Source organism: Trachypithecus francoisi, unplaced genomic scaffold, assembly GCF_009764315.1.
Source record: "Trachypithecus francoisi isolate TF-2019V2 unplaced genomic scaffold, Tfra_2.0 Lachesis_group21, whole genome shotgun sequence".
In the NCBI taxonomy this organism is placed as follows: domain Eukaryota; kingdom Metazoa; phylum Chordata; class Mammalia; order Primates; family Cercopithecidae; genus Trachypithecus; species Trachypithecus francoisi.
The window spans coordinates 32985459-33002271 of record NW_022681467.1 but is presented as its reverse complement, the minus strand read 5'-3'; the positions used below and the strand labels follow the sequence as shown (position 1 = coordinate 33002271).

The 16813-nt window shown below is 52.2% G+C and overlaps 1 protein-coding gene across 3 annotated transcripts in view; it reads right to left on the bottom strand.

Annotated features, from left to right (window-relative positions):
• SRC (SRC proto-oncogene, non-receptor tyrosine kinase) overlaps positions 1-16813 on the bottom strand; it is a 65716-nt gene that overhangs the window by 36452 nt on the left and 12451 nt on the right. For all 3 annotated transcript variants that reach the window (XM_033186375.1, XM_033186376.1, XM_033186374.1), the window contains exon 2: positions 4930-5003. The gene's annotated coding sequence lies outside the window, so the exon portion shown is untranslated. The remainder of the gene's footprint in view (positions 1-4929; positions 5004-16813) is intronic.

Below are 16813 nucleotides of genomic sequence, written 5' to 3'. Positions count from 1 at the left end.
GAGCCGAGGTCACACCCCTGCACTCCAGCCTGGGTGACAGAGTGAGACTCCGTCTAAAAAAAAAAAAAAGAAGAAAAGAAAAAAGAAAAAGAAAAAGCCATAGCTAACATCCTACTTAATGGTAAAAGACTGCATGCCATCCACCTAAGATCAGATATGACAAGAATATCCATTCTCACCACTTCTATTCAAGACTGTACTGGAGCGTCTAGCCAGGACAATTAGGAAGGAAAATGAAACACAAGGCATCCAGATTAGAAAGGAAGAAGTAAAACTATCTTTATTTACAGATAATGTGATCTTATATAGAGAAAATCCTAAGCATTCCATCAAAAATCATTAGAACTAATAAATGAGTTCAGCAAGGCTGTAAAGTAAAAAATCAATATACAAAAATACATTGTAGTTCTATAGGCTGGCAATGAAGAATCCAAAAATAAAATTAAGAAGGAAATTTATGACAGCATCAAAAGAATACTTAGGAATAAGATTAATAAAAATATAAAGTGTATACTCCGAAAACTACAAAAAATGTCAAAAGAAATGGAAAGACATCCCGTGTTCATGGCTCAGAAGCCTAAATATTATTAAGATGGCAATGCTCCCCAACTGGTCTGCTCCCTATCAAAGCTCTAGCTAGTTTCTTTGCCAAAATTGACAAATTGATCTTCAAATTCATATGGAAAGGCATGGGACCCAGAAGAGCCAAAACAGTCTTTAAGAAAAACAAAGTTTGAGGACTCACACTTTTCAATTTCAAAACTGTAAAACGACAATAACAAAGACAGCATGGTACTGGTATAAGTGTAGACTTATAAACCAGTGGACGGGAATTCAGAGTCCAAAAAGAAACACTCACATTGACAGTCAATTGATTTTATACAAGGGTGCCAAGACAATTCAAGGGAGAAAGAACTGTCTTTTCAACAAATGGTGCAGGAACAATTGGATATCCACGTATAAAAGAAGAAAGCTGGACACCTTCCTCAAATCCTGCATAAAAATCAACTCAAATTGAATCACAAACCTAAATGAAAGAGGTGAAAATAAAAAATTCTTTTTTTTTTTTTTTTTTTTTTTTTGAGACGGAGTCTTGCTCTGCCGCCCAGGCTGGAGTGCAGTGGCCGGCTCTCAGCTCACTGCAAGCTCCGCCTCCCGGGTTCACACCATTCTCCTGTCTCAGCCTCCCGAGTAGCTGGGACTACAGGCGCCCGCCTCGTCGCCCGGCTAGTTTTTTGTATTTTTTAGTAGAGACGGGGTTTCACCATATTAGCCAGGATGGTCTCGATCTCCTGACCTCGTGATCCGCCCGTCTCGGCCTCCCAAAGTGCTGGGATTACAGGCTTGAGCCACCGCGCCCGGCCGAAAATAAAAAATTCTTATAAGAAAATACAGGCGTAAATTTTATGACCTTGGATTATGATTTCTTTTTTTTGTTTGGTTGCTTTATTTGTTTGTTCATTTGCTTGTTTTGAGACAAAGTCTCACTCTGTTGCCCAGGCTGGAGTGAAATGGTACGATCTCAGCTCACTGCAACCTCCGCCTCCCGGATTGAAGTGATTGGCCTGCCTCAGCCTCCCTAGTAGCTGGGATCACAGGCGCCCGCCAATGTGTCGGGCTAATTTTTGTATTTTTATTTTATTTTATTTTATTTTTTTTTTGAGACGGAGTCTCGCTCTGTCGCCCAGGCTGGAGTGCAGTGGCCAGTTCTCAGCTCACTGCAAGCTCCGCCTCCCGGGTTTACGCCATTCTCTCGCCTCAGCCTCGCGAGTAGCTGGGACTACAGGCGCCCACCATCTCGCCCGGCTAATTTTGTATTTTTTTAGTAGAGACGGGGTTTCACCGTGTTAGCCAGGATGGTCTCGATCTCCTGACCTCGTGATCCGCCCGTCTCGGCCTCCCAAAGTGCTGGGATTACAGGCTTGAGCCACCGCACCCGGCCATTTTTGTATTTTTAGTAGAGACGGGGTTTCACCACGTTGGCCAGGCTGGTCTCTAACTCCTGACCTCAGGTGATTCACCCGCCTCAGCCTCCCAAAGTGCTGGGATTACAGGTGTGAGCCACGGCGCCGGGCCAGATTATGATTTCTTAAATACGACACCTGGAGCACAAGCAACAAAAGGAAAAATAAACTGCACCTCATCACAATTAAAAATTTTTGTTTTCCAAAGAACAACATCAAGAAAGTAAAAGGAAAACCCACAGAATAGGAGAAAATATTTGTAAATCATATACTTGTATCTACAATATAGAAAAATCTCTTACAGTGGCTCATACATGTAATCCCAGTGCTTTGGAAGTTGGCTTCCAAAGGAGGATCTCTTGAGGCCAGGAGCTTGAGACCAGCCTGGGAAAAACAGTGAGACCCCTATTAAAAATTAAAAAAAAAAAATTAGCCAGGCATGGTGTTGCATGCCTGTGGTCCTATCTACTCAGGAGGCTGAGATGGGAGGATTGCTTGAGCCCAGGAATTTGAGGTTACAGTCAGCTATGATCATACCATTGCACTCCAGCCTGGGTGGCAGAGTAAGATCCTATCTCTACAAAATTAAAAAAAAATTAAGCCAGGCATGGTGGCACATGCTTATAGTCCTAGCTACTTGGGAGGCTGAAGCAGGGGGATCACTTGAGGCCAGGACTTCTAGACTAGCCTGGGCAACATAGTGAGACCCTGTCGCTAAGACAAAAAAAAAATAGATTACATTAATAATAAAAGTAGGCAAAGAACTTGAATAGACATTCCTCCAAAGAAGATATACAAATGGCCAATAAGCACATGAAAAGATGCTTAATGTCACTAGTAATTAGGGAAATAAAAATCAAAACGGCTGAGTACAGTGGCACTATGCCTGTAAACCCAGCACTTTGGGAAGCCGAGGTGCGAGGATCATTTGAGCCCAGGATTTCAAGACCAGCCTGGGTAACACAGTGAGACCCTATCTCTACAAACTAAAAAAAAAAAAAAATGAGCCTGAGCCAGGTGTGGTGGCACACACTTTTGGTCCCAGCTGCTCAGGAGGCTGAGATGAGAGGATTGTTAGAGCCCAAGAATTTGAGGCTGCAGTGAGCCTCGGCAACAGACTGAGACCCTGTCAACAACAACAAAAAAAAATCAAAACCACCATGAGATGCCACTTCACAGACACTAGGATGGATGACTAGAATCTAAAAGACAAATGTTGGCAAGGATGTGGAGAAACTGGAACCCTCAGACATTGCTGATGCGAATGTAAAATGGTGCAGCTGCTTTGAAAAACAGTCTGGCAGTTCCTCAGAAAGTTAAACATGGAATTACCATATGATCTAGCAATTCTACTCGTAGGTACACACCCGAGAGAAATGAAAAACATATGTCTACACAAAAACTTGCACATGAATGTCCAGAACAGCATTACCCGTGATAGCCAGAAAGCCCAAATGTCCATCAACTGATGAATGGATAAATAAAATATGGTATATCCATATGATAGAATATTATTTGGCAAGAAAAAAAGAATGAAATCTTGATCCATGCTACAACATGAGTGAATCTTGAAAACGTTATGCTAAGTGAAAGAAGTCAGCCGCAAAAGAGTACACTTGAATGATTTCATTTCTATTAAATGCCCAGAATAGGCAAATCTATAGAAACAGAAACTAGATTAGTTGCTGCCTAGGTCTAGGGAAGGGAAGTTTAGGGGGAAGTGGGGAGTAACTGTAATGGGTAAAGTTTCTTTGTGGGGTAATGAAAATGTTCTAAATTTGACTGTGGTGACGATTGTACAACTCTGTGACTGCTAAAAACCACCGAATTGTACACTTTAAATAGATAAATTGTATGCTGTGTGAATTTTAACTCAGTAAAGCTGTGATATACATTTTTCAAATAAACTACACTGGGGGCCACTGTTCACCTATCAGCTTGGCAAATTGCACTTATGCAATTTAGCCCCAAATTTGATAACATCCTATGCTGGTGAGAGTGAGGAGAACAGAGGGTGTGGGGACACCAGCACAATCTCTCTGAAGGACAATTTGGCAATACCTATCACAATTACACACCCACTGACCCTGCAGTGTGGAATTAATCCTAAAAGAACACACAAACACAAGGCATATGATTCAGGATATTCATTTGTGGAACTATCTAGAACAAGCAAAAGACTGGAAACAACCAAAATATCCGTCCTTAGTTAAGTATACTGTGACCACCGTGCATGCAGTGGAATACTACGCAACCACGAACAAGAAAAATGTAGCACAAATAAATGACCTCTGAGGTACACTGTTAAGAGAAAAAAGTTAGTTGAGGACAGGGCAGACTGTGTGCTATCATTTGTCTAAAAAAGAGAAAAAAATTTCTGGCCAGGGGTGATGGCTCACACCTATAATCCCAGTACTTTGGGAGGCCAAGACAGGAGGACTGCTTATGCCCAGACATTCGAGACCAGCCTAGGCAACATAGTGAGACTCTGTCTCTACAAAAAAATAAATAATTAGCTGGGTGTGGTGCGTTTGCCTGCAGTCCCAGCTCCTTGGGACGCTGAGGTGGGAGGATCGTTTGAGCCCAGGAGTTCGAGGCCTCAGTAAGCATGATTGTGACACTGCATTACAGCCTGGGCAACAGAGTAAGACCCTGTCTAAGAAAAAAACAAAATTCTTTGCAAATGTGTAATATTGAGTCAAGTGCAGAAGCTAAAAATATCAACACCTGGCATTCCCACCATTATTGAAATTCACATTATGCTAAAAAAATTGTTAATATACATGCTTATATATGCCTGGATCTCCCTGGAAGGATACACCAGAAATTTTTTCAAGTGGTTGCCTCTGGCAAGGAGACCTGGGTGTGAGAGAGACTTACTTTTCCCTGTCATGTGTGTGTGTGTGTGTGTGTTTGTGTGTGTGATGTTTTTTCTTTCCTTTTTTAAGAAAAAAGACAAGCTTACCTGGTTTCAAATCCTGGCTCTGTCTCTCATAGCTGGCCAAGTTGCTTCACTTCTCTGAGCATCTGTTCTCTGTTCTGTAAAGGGAGGGATAATAGGATTAATATCCACCTTGCAAGGTTGGTGTGGAAGATGAAATAAGACAGCACAAGCTCAGGGCCTCCCCCTGTGCCTGGCTCCTAGTAAGTGCACAGTCCCTGTTTGCCATGCATCTGTAACTACGGATACTGCAGTGCACTGTAACAGGGACCACCAGAGAGCCTCAGAGCAAGTGTTCCAAGGACCAGCATCCCCTCTGGCTGGGAGAAACTGGGACAGGTTTCCTGGGGGAGGCAGCATTTGCGAAGGGCTTCGAGAACAAGCAGGATTTCCACAAGTAGATATGAATGGGGGCCACATTCTTGGCAAAGGGGGCCACACAAGCAAAAGCCCGAGAGTGGGAAAGCCCTGGACGGTCACTCAATGGTGCACTGCCGGGCTCCTCCAACAACGCTTAGCTGAGCACCTACTGATGCCGTAGTGGGAAAGACAGTCAAAAGCCATGTAGCTGGGCTGGCCGAGGGAGGAACTACAGAAAGTATCGTGACAGAGATAACAAGGGGCCAGGTCCACATGCTCATAGAGCAGGCCGGGAAATGGAGGCTCAGAAAGGGAAAGGGGCCATCCAAAATCACACAGCAGGTTCCCAATTTCTGAACATAGCCTCTCTCAGCTCCACCCTCTCCTTGTCCCCTAGACCTGGAGAAGAGAAAGTCCAGAGGGGTCCTCCTGCCATGCCCTCATCAGGGGGTGGACACAGAGGCCAAATAAACCAGGGGCCCCACAAGGAGGAGGGATGGTTGGTCCTCAGAGGATAACAACAGCTATGGCATCACCATCACGGTGTTGCTGGGTGGCGGGCACCATGCTTAGGAACTCAGTGAACCACCCCAGCCCTCTGTGGCGGGCCCTGATTTGCAGATGAGGAAACTGAAGCACAGAGAGGTGGAGCTGCTTGCCTGATGTCACACAGCTCATAAGACACAGCACTGGGAGGCAAACCTGGACTATCTGGGTTCCACCGTCTCGTACCCCAGAGCCCATTCCTTAAAGGAGGCTCTGGCGGGGCATCCTATCAGTGATCACATCCTCTCAGAAGGGTCCAGGGTGGAAGCTGTTCTCAGCCAGTCCTGGAGTGCCTCCCGATAACAGTGCCCCAGTGGCGGGGGAAAGGTGGGAGGCGGGGCAGGGAAGAGCAGCGGTGGGCGTAGTGTCAGGCCTGTGCGGGGATGAAGGGGGAAGGCGGCGGGCAGGGACTTGGCCCTTTGGCAGCCATCCTCTCTCTGATGGGAGAGCAGAAGGGCTTGTCAGTCACCTGCCCAAGCCAGGTGGGGACATCATGGGTAAGGGGACCCTGCTGCCACCACAGGAGGACTCTGGGCACATGGACTGAAGTTTCCTTCAGTACCATGGAGATGCCCATAGTCACCCTCAGGTAGTTGCAAAGGCTAATAGGTGAATCCACGCCAAGACCTGGGCACACAGGCTGTGCCCCATGAACAGAGGTCCCTGCTGTGCCCCTAACCTTAGATTCTCACTGGTACTGTTCGGCCTTCTATTCTCACCAAGACCCTGCTACACAGCAACAATCTGCCCCTCTTTCCAGATGGGGGCACAGAGAGGGACTCAGAGAAACCAAATCAGATGCCTGGGCCCCTGTCCAAGACAGCAGATGACCAGCTGATGCCCCAGGCCAGTGTGGGCACTTTTCTCCCCAAGGCCACTCTCCCAGCTGGAAATTACCCCAGGGACTAAGCAGAGCCCCATGGCCGGCCCATTTTCCAAAAGGGGAAATGGAGAGCCAGACAGGGAAAGTGGCTGGCCCAAGGCCACAGAGCAGGCCAGGAGCAGGGCAGGGAGCAGCCACCAGGACCCAGGCCACTACAACAACCATGGGGGTCAGGGCCCCTGCCAGCACTGGCCGCATCCAGAGACGGCAACGCTGAGGCTGGGAGAAGCATGAGAGGGGGCACAGCCTGCCCATTTCACAGATGGCACCGCCTTCCTCCAAGCCCAACACCCTCTTCCTGCCCCTCACACTGGAGTGGAAGCTCCCCATGGGCAGGGATCTTCCCCTGCTTCTCTTTTTCCTTCCCGCTATCAAAAGAATGACCTGCTCGGCCGGGCACGGTGGCTCACGCCTGTAATCCCAGCACTTTGGGAGGCCGAGGCGGGCGGATCACGAGGTCAAGAGATCGAGACCATCCTGACTAACATGGTGAAACCCCGTCTCTACTAAAAATACAAAAATTAGCTGGGCGAGGTGGCGGGCGCCTGTAGTCCCAGCTACACGGGAGGCTAAGGCAGGAGAATGGCGTGAACCTGGGGGGCGGAGCTTGCAGTGAGTGGAGATCGCGCCACTGCACTCCAGCCTGAGAGACAGAGCAAGACTCCGTCTCAAAAAAAAAAAAAAAAAAAGAATGAAAAAGAATGACCTGCTCACCCGCAGTGTTTTTCTACAAGTGTAGAAATGCAGAAAGGCACGGGCTTCGCAGCAAGGGATACGAACACTGACAGCAGCGGTGGCTGATATTCATGCATCACCTGCCATGCGCCACACTCATCACCCCATCGCACAGATGAGGAAACCAAAGCACAGACAGGTTAAATGTGCCTGAGATCCCAACTCTTAGCAGCCGAGTGACAACCCCTAACCCTCTGCATGTCTTCCTAACCAGGACAGCCACCCAGGGCCCTGGAAACAGCCAAAGGAAGGAGCCTGGGCTCCTCCTGGCAAAACCCAATGTCACCAGCTGCTCTGGTCCAGGCCAGGGGTGGAATGGGGTGTGCTGACGGGAGTGCAGAAACCCACGCTTCTCCCCCTCAGCTTTTCCCCCTCACATCCTCCCACCTGGAGTTCACGCTCCCCTCCAAAGCTGCCAGCAGCCTGTAGCAAGCTGTGGCCACACTCGTGCCCCAGCCAGAAGGCAGACAGCCAGGATGCCAACCAGATCTGAGGGACACCAGAGTCCACCCTCCCCTACCTCCCCTGCGAGGAGCACAGCAAGGGCAGCCCAGGAGGGAGCCTGGGTGCAGAGGTGCAGGTGGACCAGGGTGCCAGGTGGGCAGGGCCCTGTCCAGAGCGAGGTCTGGCCAGAGTGGGTTCCAGTGTAACTGGGTCACTCCTGGCCCTTGGCCTAGGCACGAGGGGGCCCAGGGGAGACCCCTAGAGGGATATGTTCAGCAATGCAAGTCACAAATGCCTGCAAAACTGAGAGCAGGGCCAGGAAGCTTTTCTCAGGCCCCTGGGAGCAGGAGGTCAGAGCACAGTGGCCCTTCCCACAGTGTCTTCTCAGGGACAGTCATCTCCAGCTCCAAAGAGCCTGAGGGGCAAGAGGAGACACCTAAACCATGGTGGCCTTCCCGGAGGAGGGGATATCTCAGCTGAGGCCCAAAGGCTAGGTGGTTTGTGAAGAGAGGGTGGTGAGTGTGACCCAGGTAGGTGGGACGGCTTTGACAGGGCCTGCAGCTGGGACCGCTTAGAGAAAGGCGAGGGAGCTGTGTCAATTTCAGTCCTGCAGCCTCAGTCTCCTCAGCAGCAAAATGGGGGAAAGACAGGCACACGGGGGTGGCTCCCTCTTCCCTATACCCACTTCCCACCATCTCTCCCTCCTCCAAGCTCCCATGCCCCAGAGTGAGGTCACTGAGAAGGAGACAGTATCTAGGGGCTGGTGAGTTGGAGGGGTGAGGAGGCTTCACAGACCTCCCCACCCCACTCCAGGTACCATCCCTATCTATCTATCAGCAGGCAGCCCGTTCACGGGGTGGGAAGGGCAGCTCTTGGGGCCCGGCCTGCTGAGGGCTAACCACCACGTGGCTGAGTGAAGGCTTCCATCAGAATCACTGTGCACCGTCACTGTGCACCGGGAGCAGCGGCTTGCGCCTGTAATCCCAGTGACTTGGGAGGCCAAGATGGGAGGATCGCTTGAGGCCAAGAGTTTGAGACCAGACTGGGCAACACAGCGAGACCCCCATCTCTACAAAAAAATAGAAAAAAAATTTAACCGGTCATAGTGGTACCCAAGAGTTCCAGCTACTCGGGAAGCCGAGGTGGGAGGATGGCTTGCAACCAGGAGTTTGAGGCTACAGTGAGCTACGATTATACCACTGGCCAACCTGGGCGACAGAGTGAGACGTTGTCTCAGAAAAAAATAAAGGAAGAACAAGAAGAGCTAACCTGGGCTTCAGTATCTCTACCTGCACACAGAGGCCCCGGTGTCTCTACATTTCTACCTTCACACAGAGGCCTCAGCATCTCTACCTGCACACAGAGACCCCCGCATCTCTACCTGCACACAGAGGCCCGGCGTCTCTACCCGCACACAGAGGCCCCCGCGTCTCTACCCGCACACAGAGGCCCCGGCATCTCTACATCTCTACATGCAGAGACCCCGGCGTCTCTGCATCTCTACTTGCACACAGAGGCCCCCGCGTCTCTACCCGCACACAGAGGCCCCCGCGTCTCTACCCGCACACAGAGACCCCGGCGTCTCTACATCTCTACCCGCACACAGAGGCCCCGGCGTCTCCACCCACGCACAGAGGCCCCCGCGTCTCTACCCGCACACAGAGACCCCGGCGTCTCTACATCTCTACCCGCACACAGAGGCCCTGGCATCTCTGCCCGCACACGGAGACCCCGGCATCTCTACCCGCACACGGAGACCCTGGCATCTCTACATCTCTACCCGCACACAGAGACCCCGGCGTCTCTACATCTCTACCCGCACACGGAGACCCCGGCATCTCTACGCGCACACAGAGACCCCGGCGTCTCTACATCTCTACCCGCACACGGAGACCCCGGCATCTCTACGCGCACACAGAGACCCCGGCGTCTCTACATCTCTACCCGCACACGGAGACCCCGGCATCTCTACCCGCACACAGAGACCCCGGCGTCTCTACATCTCTACCCGCACACGGAGACCCCGGCATCTCTACCCGCACACAGAGACCCCGGCGTCTCTACATCTCTACCCGCACACGGAGACCCCGGCATCTCTACCCGCACACAGAGACCCCGGCGTCTCTACATCTCTACCCGCACACGGAGACCCCGGCATCTCTACCCGCACACAGAGACCGCGGCGTCTCTACGTCTCTACCCGCACACGGAGACCCCGGCATCTCTACCCGCACACAGAGATCCCGGCGTCTCTACGTCTCTACCCGCACACGGAGACCCCGGCATCTCTACCCGCACACAGAGACCCCGGCATCTTTACATCTCTACCTGCACACAGAGGCCCCAGCATCTCTACCCGCACACAGAGACCGCGGCATCTCTACCCGCACACAGAGACCCCGGCGTCTCTACCCGCACACAGAGACCCCCAGCATCTCTACCTGCACATAGAGGCCCTCAGCAGCACTCCCGCCCCTACTCAGCGTCAAGAGAGGACCACAGGGAACACTGAGGTGGCAAGTTTTGCTCTCTCCCAGTCGTAAGTCATCTCTCCCAGAGCCCCCAGCTGCCCCACCCCGATGGCTGATGGCTGATGTGCCTTGTGGAGATGGCCACCAGCCGGCCCCTGCCCACAGCACCTGCTGTTCCCTGCCAGCTGCTCTGGGAACACACAGTGCCCCCTCCTCCACGCCCACATCCATGCAGTATCTCTCTCCAGGGACACTGGTGGGCAGGAGCGCCTAGTGGCCAGGCACCTCCACACAACCCAGTCTGAGCTTCAAACCCACCCCCTGGCCCCGTTCAAGCCTGCAGGTGGCCTAGCCCTGGCGGTGTGGTCACAGGAAGGTCAGCCTCCCTTTACTCATCCATGAAATGGGGTCTCTGGCAGGTCTCAGAGGGAGGAGAGGGCATCCGGGACTAAGGCCGGGGATGGTGATCGTAAGATGATAAAAACACTCTACACTCCAGCCTGGTGATCACAGGACCAAGGTCAAACTGGGATAGAGGGGGCCTGCCACAAGCTCCCATCCCTTGACCATCCCTTAAACTCCTAACTACCCTCTAGCCTCCAAGCCTTTGCACATGCTCTTCCCTCCCCTAAGCTCCACCACCCACCTCCCCTTTCCCTGCCCCCCATGAACTACAGTGCACCCTTTGGGCCTGACCACAGGCAGTATCTGACCTTGCCTGCCCCCCCCACAAGCTGAGAGAGAGACCCCCACCCTTTTCTGGGCTCACATAGCCTCCACCACATAGGGATTAAGAGCTAGACTGCCAGGATTCAAAACTCAGCTCTGGCCCTTCCTTGCTGTGTGACCTTGGAAAAGTTACTCCACCTCTCTGTGGCTCCACTGCCTCTCATAAAATAGTGATAAACATCATCTACTTCAAAGGACTGTTGTGAGGATTAAATACGTTTATATCTGTGAAGCACACAGGACTGGGCCCAGACCCTAGCAAGTGTGCCCTAAGTGTTTGCTATCAGTCAAAAGAGTAGGAGTAGCTATTCCTTGTTGAGCACCTACTATGTGCCGGGCCTGTGCTAGGCATCCTACTTGAACGATCTCACAATAGCATGACAGCGGTGGCTATTATGAACCTCACTTTATGGCAAGGAGGGGAGGCCCAGAGACATTAGTGGCACCATCAGAGTACATCTGGGAGAGGAGGGGACTTTTGTTGATATTAAGAAGTTAGCCACAATGAGATACCATCTCACACCAGTTAGAATGGCAATCATTAAGAAGTCAGGAAACAACAGGTGTTGGAGAGGATGTGGAGAAATAGGAACACTTTTACACTGTTGGTGGGATTGTAAACTAGTTCAACCATTATGGAAATCAGTATGGCAATTCCTCAAGGATCTAGAACTAGATGTACCATATGACCCAGCCATCCCACTACTGGGTATATACCCAAAGGATTATAAATTACTCTACTACAAAGACACATGCACAGTATGTTTATTGCGGCACTATTCACAATAGCAAAGACTTGGAATCAACCCAAATGTCCATCTGTGACAGACTGGATTAAGAAAATGTGGCACATATACACCATGGAATACTATGCAGCCATAAAAAAGGATGAGTTTGCGTCCTTTGTAGGGACATGGATGCAGCTGGAAACCATCATTCTTAGCAAACTATCACAAGAAGAGAAAACCAAACACCGCATGTTCTCACTCATAGGTGGGAACTGAACAATGAGATCACTTGGATTCGGAAGGGGAACATCACACACTGGGGCCTATCATGGGGAGGGGGGAGGAGGGAGGGATTGCATTGGGGAGTTATACATGATATAAACGTTATGCACATGTACCCTAGAACTTAAAGTATAATAAATAAATAAAAAAAAGAAAAAAATAAAAGAAGTTAGCCATTAGGCAGTGGCTCATGCCTGTAATCCAGCACTTTGGGAGGCAGAGGCAGGAGGATCACTTGAGTCAGGAATTGACTCAGGAATGACCAGTCTGGGTAACATAGCGAGAACTCATCGCTACAAATTAAAAATTTTAAGAACTTGCCAGGCGTGGTGGTGTGCACCTGTAGTCCCAGTTACTCAGGAGGCTGAGGTGGAAGGATCGCTCAAGCCCAGGAGCTTGAGGCTGCAGTGAGCTGAGATCGCACCACTGCACTCCAGCCTCGGTGACAGAGTGAGACCCTGTCTCACAAAAAAAAAAAAGAGAGAGAAAGAAATTGTTAACTTATTTTATATGGACTATAGTGGTATGGCTACTTTTTAAACACAAGAGTCCTTGTCTTTTAGAGATACACACTGAAATATTTTACATATGAAATATGATGCCTGTGATTTGCTCTAAAACGACACAAGATAGGATGGGATAGAACAGGTGTGGAGGAGGCGGGACTGGCCACCGGTAGTGGTGCTTGGCTCAGCAATGGGTTCATGAGTCTCATCTATGAACATGCCTCCAGCATAGAGTGGGAAAAGCAAGACTAACTTAAATGATGCAAAGAAAAAAAAATGCTTGGACCCTTGACCCTCCCAACAACTACCCCTTCCTTGCTGTGTGACCTTAGGAAAGTTACTGACTTTACTGAGCGAACCACCACCCCCTAGACTAACGCAGCAGCCACCTCACTGGTCCACCTGCCACCACCCTCACCCCCTAGTCTGCTTTTCACACAGCAGCCAGGTGCACCCAGAACCCTCGTGTGACCCCAGCTCGCTCCAAGTCCAAAGCCTGCATTTTAGATGGCTCAGGGGCCCTCCCTGATCTGCCCTCCTCTCCCTCCATTCTTCCCCTGTTCTTCCCCTTTCTCACTCTGTACCCCTGGCCCCCTTCAGTTTCACCAGCACTCCAGGCTCTCCCCTGCCTCGGGGTCTCCCTCCCCAAGGAGCTGCATGGCTCCTTCCTCCCCTCCTTTGTTGTGAGCTTCTTTGAGGTGTGAGCCTTCCCTGGCCACCATCTAATTGCGACCCATCCTCCACGAGCCCGCCAGCAGGCCCACCCGCTTCCCTGCATTATGGATTCGTGGCCCTTACCCCCTTCTTATGGGCTATGTGTGCAGTTTCCTTATTTGTTGTGTTTTTCTGTCTCCCCCTCTAGAATGTGAGTTTTGCAAAAGCAGGAATCTTTAGTTGTTTCTTTGCTATCTGCAGCCTGTAGAACATTGTTGAGCACAGAAAATATTTGTGGGATGGATAGACAGACGGATGGGCCCCACCCAGGGCCCCACAGGAATAAGAGGTGGCAGGCCTCGACCCCAGATCTGTCCAGTCCCACAGCCTATGCCCTGCCACTGTGCCCTTCTGCCACCAGCCTGGTCCATCTCTGGGGCAGAGCTTCTGCCCACCCTGGCTTACACAGGGCAGAAGCAAGTCTGAGACAACTCTAGGCCCTGATCCCCACCCAGCACGGCCCAGGCCGGGAACTGAGGTCCCAGGGGATGTTTGCTGAGTGAGCAAAGAGTGAGTGAAGAGTGAGCAAGGGGCCGTGCGCGGGCCAGGGCAGCCGGAACATGTCTGGTCCCGTGTCCGCGGCGCGAACATGCTCAGGGACAGTAGGCTCAAACCGGCTCTGCCAGTGGGGCTGGGGTGGAGACGGCAGGCTGGGGCGGACACCGACAGAGATGGAGGGGGGCACTGAGGATGGGGCCTGCAGCCCAGAAAGGGCAGAGGCCCAGCAGGGGGGCCACGGAGCTCCCACCAACTCACACCCTGTGGAGTACAACTGTCCCAGCCCCGGCCGCTCTTCAGCTTCCTCCCAGGCAAAAAAGGGGCCTCTTTCAGACCCTAGCCCCTGGCCTGCACTGTAAGGGCCTGTATCCCTTCCCAACGGGGCCTGTGCAGGGCCTGGAAGCCCTCCAAGGAAGCATACTGCCTGGAAGTGGGTGGCGCCTGAACAGGGCAAGGAGAGGTGAGCCCTGGGCTGCGCAGAGACTGCCCAGCACGGAAACCCTGATCTGTCCCAAGGTGCTGGGGGGCCTTGAGTGCATCCACGAACCCTTCTGGACTCTGTTTCCCTGTGTGGAAAGTGGCGTTGGGATGGATTCCAGGACTGTGAATCCCAAAGTGCTGAGTTACCTGTAAGGGGCCACTCAGCCCTCCAGCCCCTCCCTGAAGCCCAGCTCTGGGATGACCACGGCCAGGGCCCGGGCGCACACACATGCCCTTACTCCCCATAAAAACAACAGTAATCAAAATCCTCACTCACTACTGAACACATTGCGCATGCAGGGCATCGGGCCAGCACTTCACACTCAGCCTCATCGGCTCCTCCTGCCAGCACTGTGGGGTAGGGACCGTTACTGTGCCCATTTCACAGGAAGGGAAGCTGAGGCCCAATTCACATGGCAGGTTGGAGTTCAGGCCTCCTGGCCCCATCCCCAAGGTCACACTGTGCAGCCTCCATCTCCCTGAGACAGGTACTGTCCCAGGTATGCTCTGAAGTCGCTGGCTAGCATTTAGGGGGCAGAGTTCATATTCCCCAAGTCCATAGCCCCCTTGGTCCTGGGGAGGCTGAGACCCACCCTGCCCCTCTGTGTAACCCAGGCCATGGGTGTGCCACTCACAGTCTCAGTATTCTCACCTGTAAAATGGGTAGAATCCTGTCAGCTTCGGCTAAGGTACATCCAGTATCGGAAGCTGCAGGACCCAGAGGACTTGGGCCAGCGCTCAGGGCCAGGTGGGGAAGCCCTGGGGCGGTGTAGCTCCAGATGCATGTGGGGAAGGCAGCCCACATGGACCAGAAGCCCACTGTTGTCTGTGAGGGGATGCTGCCCTTTACCACCAGCTGCCCAAAAGAGGAACGATGATTCCTCTTGTCCTGCTGTTCCCCAGCTCCAAGCCCTGTCAGTTCCACCTCCAACACACTCTGAATCCACTTCCCTCCCTCCCACCATGACCACATCCTCAGCCAGACCCAGCCTCCTCCTCTCAGGCTGGCTAATATGGAGCAGGGAACCCTTCTGAAATGTCTGAACCCTTCGCTCCTGCTTAATACCACCCACAGTACCCACACTCCTGACACAAAGGCCGAAGTCGTCACAGAGGCCTCCAGGGTCCTCAGTGGCCTCCACCAACCCCATCCCTCCCCTCACTCTATTCCATCCACACCGGCCGCCTGCCCCTTCCCTGAGAAGCCAGCACATTCCTGCCTCAGGGCCTTTGCACCTGCTGTTCCCACACCCGCAGCACGCTCCACCCGCACCTACACTTGCCTCCCTTGTGAGCCTGAGCCCACACATAGGCCCTTACTCCCCACAAAAACAACAGTAATCAAAATCCTCACTAATGACTGAACACATTGCATATGCAGGGCATTGGGTCCCCAAGCGGGAAGGGATACAGCCCCCTACAGTGCATCGGGAGGCTCACTCAACTCTCTTGCCTCCTTCAGGTCTTCAGGACTCAGCCACCTGCTCAGACAGGCCTGCCTCGACCACCTGTTTCTTGATACACCCGGCCAACTCTGTTCTCCAAGTCTCAGCTCCAAAGCCACTTCCTCACAGAAAGCCTCCCTCAAACCCCAGTCTCAGTGAGGATCTTCAGCTTCTGCTTCCTAGCATGGATGACCACAGCTCTGCTGACAAAACTCACTGTGTGAGAACCCGTCTCATGGAGATGGGGATCACTTCTGTCTTCCCTATAGTTGAATACTCTGCAGCAGGTGTAATATTCAAAACAATGAACAGCTGGAATGCTTGGGTACCAGCGGGTCAGAACAGACACTGGCCAAAGGCACACAGCCCAGCATGGAGTGAGTACCTGATCGTGGATGGATGGATGGATGGATGGATGGATGGATGGATGGATGGACGGATGGATGGATAGATGGATGGAGGAGGGAGCAGGGCACCCACAGTGGACCTGGGACTTGCCTGAGAAAGTGGCCCAGAGAAGAGAAGGGCCCACCCGAGCTCACAGCCGGTTGTTGGCCAGGGCAGCCGCAGCCAGCCCAGCCTCTCTTCCTGCACAGCCCAACTTTCGTTTCCCACCCCCTGTGTCTGAGGAAGGTCCTTCTCCTGGTGGAGCTGAGTGAAGATAAGGGGCAAGCGGTCTCCTGCTCCCCAAGTACGGGGGCTCTCAGGCTCCATCCGCCCTCCACAAAGGGGCTTTGTCCTCTGTGCTGAGAGCCCAGGGTAGACCGGAAGCTGCTCCCCACAGCCCAGCAAATCTCAGTCCCCAAGCCGGCTGGGGCAACAGCTCTAGTCACAGACCCCTGAGGCGGGCAGAGTGCTGGCACAGCTCTTCGCAGGATCATTCATTTCCTCAGGAGCTGCAGGAGGGAAGCTCTAGTGTGACCCCCATTTTTGCGGATGGGGAAACTGAGGCTCTCAAAGGCCAACGTCTGCCAGCCAGCAGGTAACAAAGCCTGGATTCTAATCCAGGCTCACCTGGCACCAGTGCCAACAGCCACCGCTCTCAACTCCCCCTGTCTAGAGTCCAGATCTTCTGAGTTCAAGAGGG